The sequence below is a fragment of the Lycium ferocissimum genome, chromosome 9, assembly GCF_029784015.1.
Source record: "Lycium ferocissimum isolate CSIRO_LF1 chromosome 9, AGI_CSIRO_Lferr_CH_V1, whole genome shotgun sequence".
In the NCBI taxonomy this organism is placed as follows: domain Eukaryota; kingdom Viridiplantae; phylum Streptophyta; class Magnoliopsida; order Solanales; family Solanaceae; genus Lycium; species Lycium ferocissimum.
The window spans coordinates 58,178,945-58,187,688 of record NC_081350.1 but is presented as its reverse complement, the minus strand read 5'-3'; positions in this window follow the sequence as shown (position 1 = coordinate 58,187,688).

Sequence of the window (8,744 nt, the reverse complement as noted above, 5' to 3'; positions counted from 1 at the left end):
GTGTCATTCTTCCACAAGAAAAAGTTTGTAAGTGTGAGTACTTAGCTTCCAAGAAAGAGAGTGTAGGGCTTTATTGGGGAAGAACAATGTTTGATTTGATTGCGAGTAAGACCAAATTTAAGTAAAGTGAGAATCTTGTGCCCCCCTCGTTCTCAAATTACCAGTATGAATACGATGCGCTGTCGGTATAAAGAAAATTAATCATAAAAAGTATGACTATCTTATTTGTATAAGAAATTAAATTATTACTATTATTAGTACACGAATTATTAGCTATGATCATCGATAATATTAGCTTTACTTAGAATATTGTTTATCTATATATTAAATTCAATCCTTTTTTAAAAAAAAAAAATCCTTTTCCTTTTTCTAAATAAAGTGAATACTAAACAGATTATTTAGTCTTATTATGTTGCATAATAATATTGACAGAAGATTATATGTTTGGCGTAATTACTATCTTCCATAATATTTTGTATATCTTAAATTAATAGTTCTTCTCCCTCCTGGGCATGTACAAATAATTAAAGCCAGTGGCGGAGCTAAAATCTGATTAAGGGTGTTCAGACTTATAAGGTAAAAAAAAAAAAAAAAAATCCAATGAGTGGGTGCACCAAAAAATCTAAATCAAACTATGTATAGTACTAATATTTAGCTTTGCCATTTTTCTTCGTAGTTTGTCCTCGAAGCATTATCCAAACACTAAATTTGAAATGTGTTTTTGAGTTTTAACAGAAAATTTTAGTTGAGCAAAGAAAATCACTCAAAGGAGTCCAATGAAGAAAATCGTCAGGCATTAATAAAATTAGAAAATTGAAAGGTAACGAAAGAGAATAAAAAAGAAAAGAGCGAATCAGGCTACAACATTGACGGGTGGTGACGACAATGTTTTAAATAAACTTCTTAAGTAATTAAAAGCAAGTCAAAGAAACTTTTTTTAAAAAAATAATGCTAAAACTATCTGCGCTTCACGCGGTGTGAAAAACATCAATAGATTTTAAAAATAAGATTTTTGTAAATTTAGTCGAGCTTTATTAGATTTAAAATTATAATATATTAATGAACTCACAAATATAAACATCATTATTAGATTTAAAATTTATATTGAACTACATTTTTCATTATCTAATTTGGTTATAAAAAGAAAAAAAAATATTCACTTCTAAACACATGTTCAGTAGGATTTAATACATAATAATAATAGTCTAATTATATAAATAGTTTACTTATTTATTTATGTTTCTTGTTTTTTTCTTTTTGGCTCCAATTTATGCAACCTCAATTACTCAAATGGTAAATTTGAAAAAAGAAAGATATATCTCATTCAAATTTCACACTGAGCTATTGATATATGTATCCGAGTACTAATTCAAAAAAGAAAGATATTCATAAGATAATAAATATTTAAAAGATGCTGATATAATTGGAATTTTCAAAAAATTATAAGTGAAACCTTTGTATTTACCTCTTTAATGATAGTGAAACAATTAAAAAGAATATTTAATGGAATAGAAAGTAAAAAGCGTATTGTATTGGCAAAGTAAATAAGCATTTGAGTTAACGACCACGAGTGATACTCACTTTGAACACCCTTTATCACTGGACTACGGCTCACAGTTGTATCAAGGGTGTTCATTATTTACTATTTAACCACATATTACAAGATTTCATCTATATACCCGATACAATTTTCTGGCGAAGGGTGTTCATCTGAACACCCTTGATATAACATAGCACCGCCCCTGATTAAAGCAATAATTTAATATTCATACTAATTTTAACCTGTCATGCTTATATACGAGAGAATTGATATTTTATATTCTACCAAATAAATTAACAACTTTAATCACTTGATACTGATTATTTCTAATTGGAGTTTGCTGTATTGAGTCCCATGGACACTTCTAAAACTATTCAATACGTCAACTGAAATGGCTAAGTTTTTCATCCATCAAAAAGAATTCAGGTAAAAAAAAATGAAAAAGACTAGTAGTTTGATAGTTTCTCTTTTATCTATGAAATCACGAGAACAAGAAAGTCATTACACGTCATACTAATAATGCTAACATTATTTTCTAACGAGCCAAGATGTTTGATGTTTGGCCTTGGATGCAATATTTTCAACCCCACTTACACAATTATGATCAATTCATTTTTTTTTAAGTTTTGCCAATCTTACTACAAGTTTCTATTAGCATTGCTTCTTTAGCCTGTGCATATCTTTTTGTTATGCAAGAGTTGATTTTTGTATTTCCTCTCCATCTTTCAAATAAAAAGCCATGTCCTCTTCATGTAAACACTTGAAACTGCTTTTTTTTTTTTTTTTTTTTTTTTTTTAATAATACAGAGTAAAAGGTGATTGTTATACATAATTGAATACATAATAAATAAACTGAAATAGTAAAGCGAACAAAGATCGCATCGATGGTTATCGTACCATAAAAAATTCATGTAAGATTGAAATTGAAAAAGATTATGACTCACAATTTGAAGAAATCTATTTGAGGACAAGGCATATCTCAAGGTCTAACACAACAACTAATGGACATAGTGAACCACTTTGAAACAAAAAGCCATCCAAATACAAATTACTCCTACCATAAATTATCTGCAAAAAGATCAGAAATTAGGATTAGTTTCATAGAAGTATTCATGTAAACAAGCTAAAATAGAAGCAAATAATTATATCTTTCAATTCAAACTCAATTTAATCTATATGTGTACATGATTTGGAAGAAAAATCTCGAAAGAAGTAGAAAGTGGTAGAAAACTAAACTAAAAATAATAATTTGTCTGTGCTAAGAGATACAGTCGAAATGGTTGACATTTGTATTTTATATAAAGAGAATCATCTCAATGCTGCAAGAATGAAGATAGGAGTAGTTTAAAAAGCTGATTGTCAAAAAAAAAAAAAAGTAAAAGTCATAGTTGGACACTGAACTTGTCGTGACATTTTCCATCTGTAGGCATAAACCGAAATGTTGACTCATCCGAACCCCGAACATAAGATAAAATGTGCCATTTGAAACCCTCGTGAGGATGGGGAATGAGGGAAGTGGGAGTAGTTTAAAAACTAATTGTGGGTTGCCGGTTTTTAATTTTTTCCAGTTTTTAATTTTTTAAACATCGTAGGTGATAAAAACTGATCTTGTAGTGGCTATAAAGGAGTAGTTGCTATAAACAAGGAATGAAAAAACGCAATTTTCTTTTTGGTAGTATCCGTGAGTTTGCTTCTTTTTTTTTTATTTTGTATTTTCAAATTCTGATTTTTGTGGTGATGACACTTGTCATCCTACCATTATTTTGCCTCTCCTATTATATATAGATAGATTTATCGCTCTTTCATTTTAGCCCCTCAAGAAATATTAATTACAAGGGGGTAATTGACCTACTTTATTCTTCTTTATGTCTAAGTTATAATATCATCTTATTAGAAAAATCAAACTTACCACACTATGGGGCTAGGATAGTAAATTCACACGAGTATCTTGTCCCTCCCCTATTTCAACTTTTGTGTAACAATTACTTAATTATTATCAATGTCATAAAATCACAATATGACCAATTTGCCCTTATTAATATATGCTTTTATTTGATTATGTTCTTAAACATATTTATTCACCTCTCTCAAATGGTATAATCACACACTTATAAGATAAAAAATGTAAATGATGAACATGATTGCTGATGACGTAAGAATATGTTCATCTACATCAAAGACCCGTAATTAAAATTTCAGCTGCTATAATTTTTGTTTATGAAATATGAAAATATGCCTAGACCTAGTAATATATCAATTTAGCATTATTTTATTCTTTGTTAAGTTAATAAAATATATTGTATATCTTCGCCATAATATTTTCTGAAAACATACACTGTGATGTAGAGAATCTCGAACGGCTAACAGGTTTGCATTGAGAGTCATTACAAATGCTAATACAAAATATGTTGGAAGAAACAAAACGGGTTTATTCTACAAATTTGATTGAACTGCAAATGCTTGAATGCAATATAAAAGTTAGAATCTCTTTCCGTTAGATGTTTATTCTTTTTATTATGTGTCATCTTTAGTAATGATAAAATTCTACTAAGGATAAAATCAGGGGCGGATCTACTAAGGCTCGCGGGGATGCCACGCCACCCGCAAGCTTCGGTGAAAACGCTATGTATATATGTATAAATACATATGAAATTGTATATATTGCTGGATTGCCACCCAGAGTAACAAATGGCCTAATAGTGCCAGTGGCAAAGGGCGATAGCTTTCTCTTTGGTGACTAGGGTTCGAGCCTCACTTACAACATTTATTTGTGTCTTTTTGGCTTGCTGCAGTAAATAGACTGCACAGCAGCACACGTACACAGTGAACTCCTCTTTCCTTGTTTTTCTTTTTTCATTTCATTTATTCCTCTTGACTTTTCTTTTTTCATTTCCTTAATTTCTCTTGACTTGCTTTTAAGGTAAAATACATATCACTGAATCAGTAGCTTTTATATTTAAAACAAATAGGAAAGATCTAATCTGTGCGCAATGGCGGACCCAGGATTTATTGGTCCTGGGTGCTCACCTTAAAATATAAAAAAAAGCATATTGCTTTGAGTGAGATTTGAACTTGGCTCTTTTATGGCTTAGCCTAAAGTCTACAACCTTTTAACAAGAGTACCAAGATATTGTATTGCTTCCTGGGTGCTATTTATTATTTTAAATCAAAATTTCAATCTAGATAAATTATCCACCCTGATTAATGGGTGCTCAAGCACCGAAAAGTAGTATATGGGTCCGCCCCAGTCTGTGCGCCAAGTTGTTGTAATTATTATGTATTTTCCTTCTATCATTTGTCTAATATAAATGGAAAAGACTAATAACCCAACCCGAAGCCCAATGTAATCGACCAAAAATTTTCTCTATTTGGATTTTTTTTTTTTAAAAAAAAAAAGGCACCCGGAGCCTCCAAATCCTGGATCCGCCTCTGGATAAAATAGACCAAATATCTTGAACTTCAAAAACGACAAATAATTTGAGAGAACTATTTTTAGTAACCACGACAAATTATTTGAGACGAAGAAGTACTTGTATAAAACTATTATTGTTGCCTCTTCTAAATTTGTACTATTACTCCCCCCAGTCCTAAATTATCTGTCATGATTGTTAAAAATATTTGTTTTAACTTATTTGTCATTTTAGAAGTTCAAGACACAACTAGTTATTATTTCCCATTTTACCCTAGTAGAATTTTATCAGCTGACGAAATTATTTAATAAAATCATTTAGCTTACTTTTTTAATTAAAAAAAAATTATCACGTGACATTAAAAAAAGGGAAAACGGTCAAAAATACCTCTCTACTTTGGAAAAAGGGCTAAAAATATCCTCCGAACTTATTTTGGGTCAAAAATACCCCTTTCATCCTTAAAGTTTTCAAATATACTCCTGTCTTGACGGAAATTATCCCCCAAAATAACCCGAAATCATTTTTTAAACCCGCCACAACTAAATAATAACCCATAAGATCCCCTTATTCCTCCAATTCCCTCAACTTCAAACCTACGTATTAGGGGAATAAAGGGATCTTATGGGTTATTATTTAGTTGGGTTGGGTTTAAATGATGGAGTGGGTTTAAAAAATGATTTCGGGTTATTTTGGGGGATAATTTCCGTCAAGACAGGGGTATATTTGAAAACTTTAAGGATGGGAGGGGTATTTTTGACCCTAAGTAATTTCGGGGGATACTTTTAGCCTTTTTTTCCAAAGTAGAGGGGTATCTTTGACCCTTTTCCCTTAAAAAAATAAGTCTACATGTCACGCCCCGAACCATGGCCTGGGTGTAACACGGCACTTAGTGCCTGACTGCAGGTGACCGAGCGAACCACATAGCCTGCTGAATCAACATGGTGCATGAACTGAATGCGGAAAATAACTTTAAAACATGGATAGTCTGAATAACATGAGTTATCATAATACTAATGAAAATACTATTTAAACATGATGCGGAAATAATATGAAAATATAATAAATGCTAAGCCAATACTGGCTATACGACTCTAAACATCTGACAAGACATAACTGACTAGTCTTTGAAACCTCTGACATGAGTCTGACTGCTAAACTGTTCATCGGGACAGGGCCCCCGGCATACCTTAACTGCAAAACTAACATGAAATATAAATACTGACTAAACCCTGAATGAGGTGGGACTCACCAAAAAGCTGATATGAGCAGTGTCCTAACGAGCTGATTCGTTGTCCTATAAATCTGAATCGTGAAATGCAGGCCCCCAGGCAAATAAAAGGGGACATCAGTATATTCGAATTGTATTGGTATGTAAAGCAACTGAATGAAATAAGCATGGCATATGGAAATAATAGAACTAAAACTGAAACTGTATATGTAAGCTAAACATGAACATGAGTATCATCTGACATGAGTAAAATATTTTAAGTGGGAGAGCCTTAAAATATTTTAAGTGGGAGAGCCTTAGTGTGACCGACATGTAACCACCACGTAATCATGTGGCGCTTGATCTAAGCCATCCTGTACCTTGCTGGGGTACAAGACATGAACATGAATATGAATGGATGCAATAACTTGCAATGGGTAAACATGAAGGTATCGTCCTAACTGGGCGGAGCGATCCTTATCCTACGGTGGCAAGCATAGTTTCAGGCTATCCGAGCCTTCTCGGTAATCTGTGCAACTCCCAAAATATGAACATGAAAATAAGTGGCATCTGAGCCCATGGTTTTCTTAAACAGGATTTGAAGACATGAACTGTAAGTATAATATAACATGAATATATAATTACATAATATACTTGTATGAAAACATGGAGACATGTAGGATTTTCATGAAAATAAGCATAATGGTTCATCTCTTGCATTTAAGAACCCATGGAATGCAAAGTATGGGTTTTCATGATTATGGACAGATTTTCAATAACCAAAATATAATATCAAGAACACAATAACGAATTATTAATACAAACACGGTATATCATGGTACATATACTTAGGGCTATCATGAACATGTCTAGAACCCTAGTTTTTTATTAGCTTTTGTACAATCATGGAAGAACATGGCATGGGGAAGAACTATGATGTTCCCATATGTAGATAGAAACCCTAAATACCTATAATCGCTCCAATCCAACAAAATAAACTGCTTCTCTTATGAAGAATGTCAAAACTTTAGTTTTGAATCGCTTGAGGAGGATTTACCTTGGAAATCCTATGTTTTGGTTGAATAATCATGTTACTAATCATGAATTAATGTTAGAATTAATTAAGAATCATTAGAGCGATCTTACCTTGATGTAGGAGGATGAGGAGAGGAGGAAAACGGCTGCTTAGGGCTTTAGAACGAAGTTGGAATGTCTGGTAAATGAAATTTTGAGTTAAGTGTTGAATTTATAGCATAGGGCATTCTAGAACCCCAGGCTCACCGAGCGCGGTCTAAGGCGTGCCCTTGCCTAGCTTTGGGGCGACCTCCCCTATCCATTTTACACTTAGATGATTTTCTCAAATTTTTTCACTTTGGACCCCTACCTCGCTGAGCGCAGTGTATGGCTTGCCCCTGCCTCGCTTTAGGGCGAGCTTAGCAAGCTCCCCTGTCCATACACTTAGTCAAAATTTCACGTTTTTCTGCTCGTCGGCAATGTTCAGTAAAATGGTAATAACTCCTAACACAGAGCTTTGATCGGGCTCTACAATAGCTGCTAGAAAGCTATTTCAAAGGGCTACAACTTTCATGTTTTAAATTTTCTCAAATTCTCAATGGATTTCCACGAAATTGGATAGAATGCCGACATACCGAAAACGTAGCTGATTCTATCGAATCTTAAGCGCCTTACTATAAGCCATCTTGTAATGATCATATATCTCTGCTCCTATCTCTAATAGTCCTGGTCCTTATATGGTTGGAAAGGCATTTCTTCGTACTACAACTTTTATTAAGGGTACTTTCCCAAATTCCCAGCTAATCAAGCGGTTACGGGTGCCCGAAGTAGGTCTATCAACCACTTTTGCAACACTTACAAACTTTCAAATTTTCCGCTAAAACTCTAACCTTAGTTCTAAGATACGGGGTGTAACATTATCTCCCCCTTGGGATCATTTGTCCTCGAATGATGGGTCATGATTAAGAACATGGCTTGGGTACATGTACATGAGGAAACATGACCTGAAGCATGGAGACTGAAATAACTTGACATAGTTTCATGTAAACGTGAATGCTGCTACATGAGACATGAGTAGAGATTACATGAATGTGAACATGAAACGTGAGGCATGAATATATAAGGGACATGGCATGGACATGGAATTTAGCTTCAACATTTTCTGCTTGCTCTTCAAATAAATGTGAATATCTGGATTTCATACCTTCTTCGGCTTCCCAAAGTAGCCTCTTCGACTTCCTGACTCCTTCATAACACCTTTACGGAGGCTACTTCCTTAGTTCTCAACTTGCAAACCTGACGATCAAGAATAGCCACAGGGATCTCCTCACAGGTTAGGCCATCCTTAACCGTTATAGTGTCAGCAAGAACACCTAACGACGGGTCTCCTACACACTTTCTCAACATGGATACATGAAACATTGGGTGTACGACAGCCAATTCTTGTGAAAACTTAAGCTCTTAAGCCAATTGACCAATCCTTCGCAGGATTCTATAAGGTCCAATAAATCTGGGACTAATTTTCCCTTTCTTGCCAAATCTCCGCACACCTTGGTATTTGGTATTAACAAAT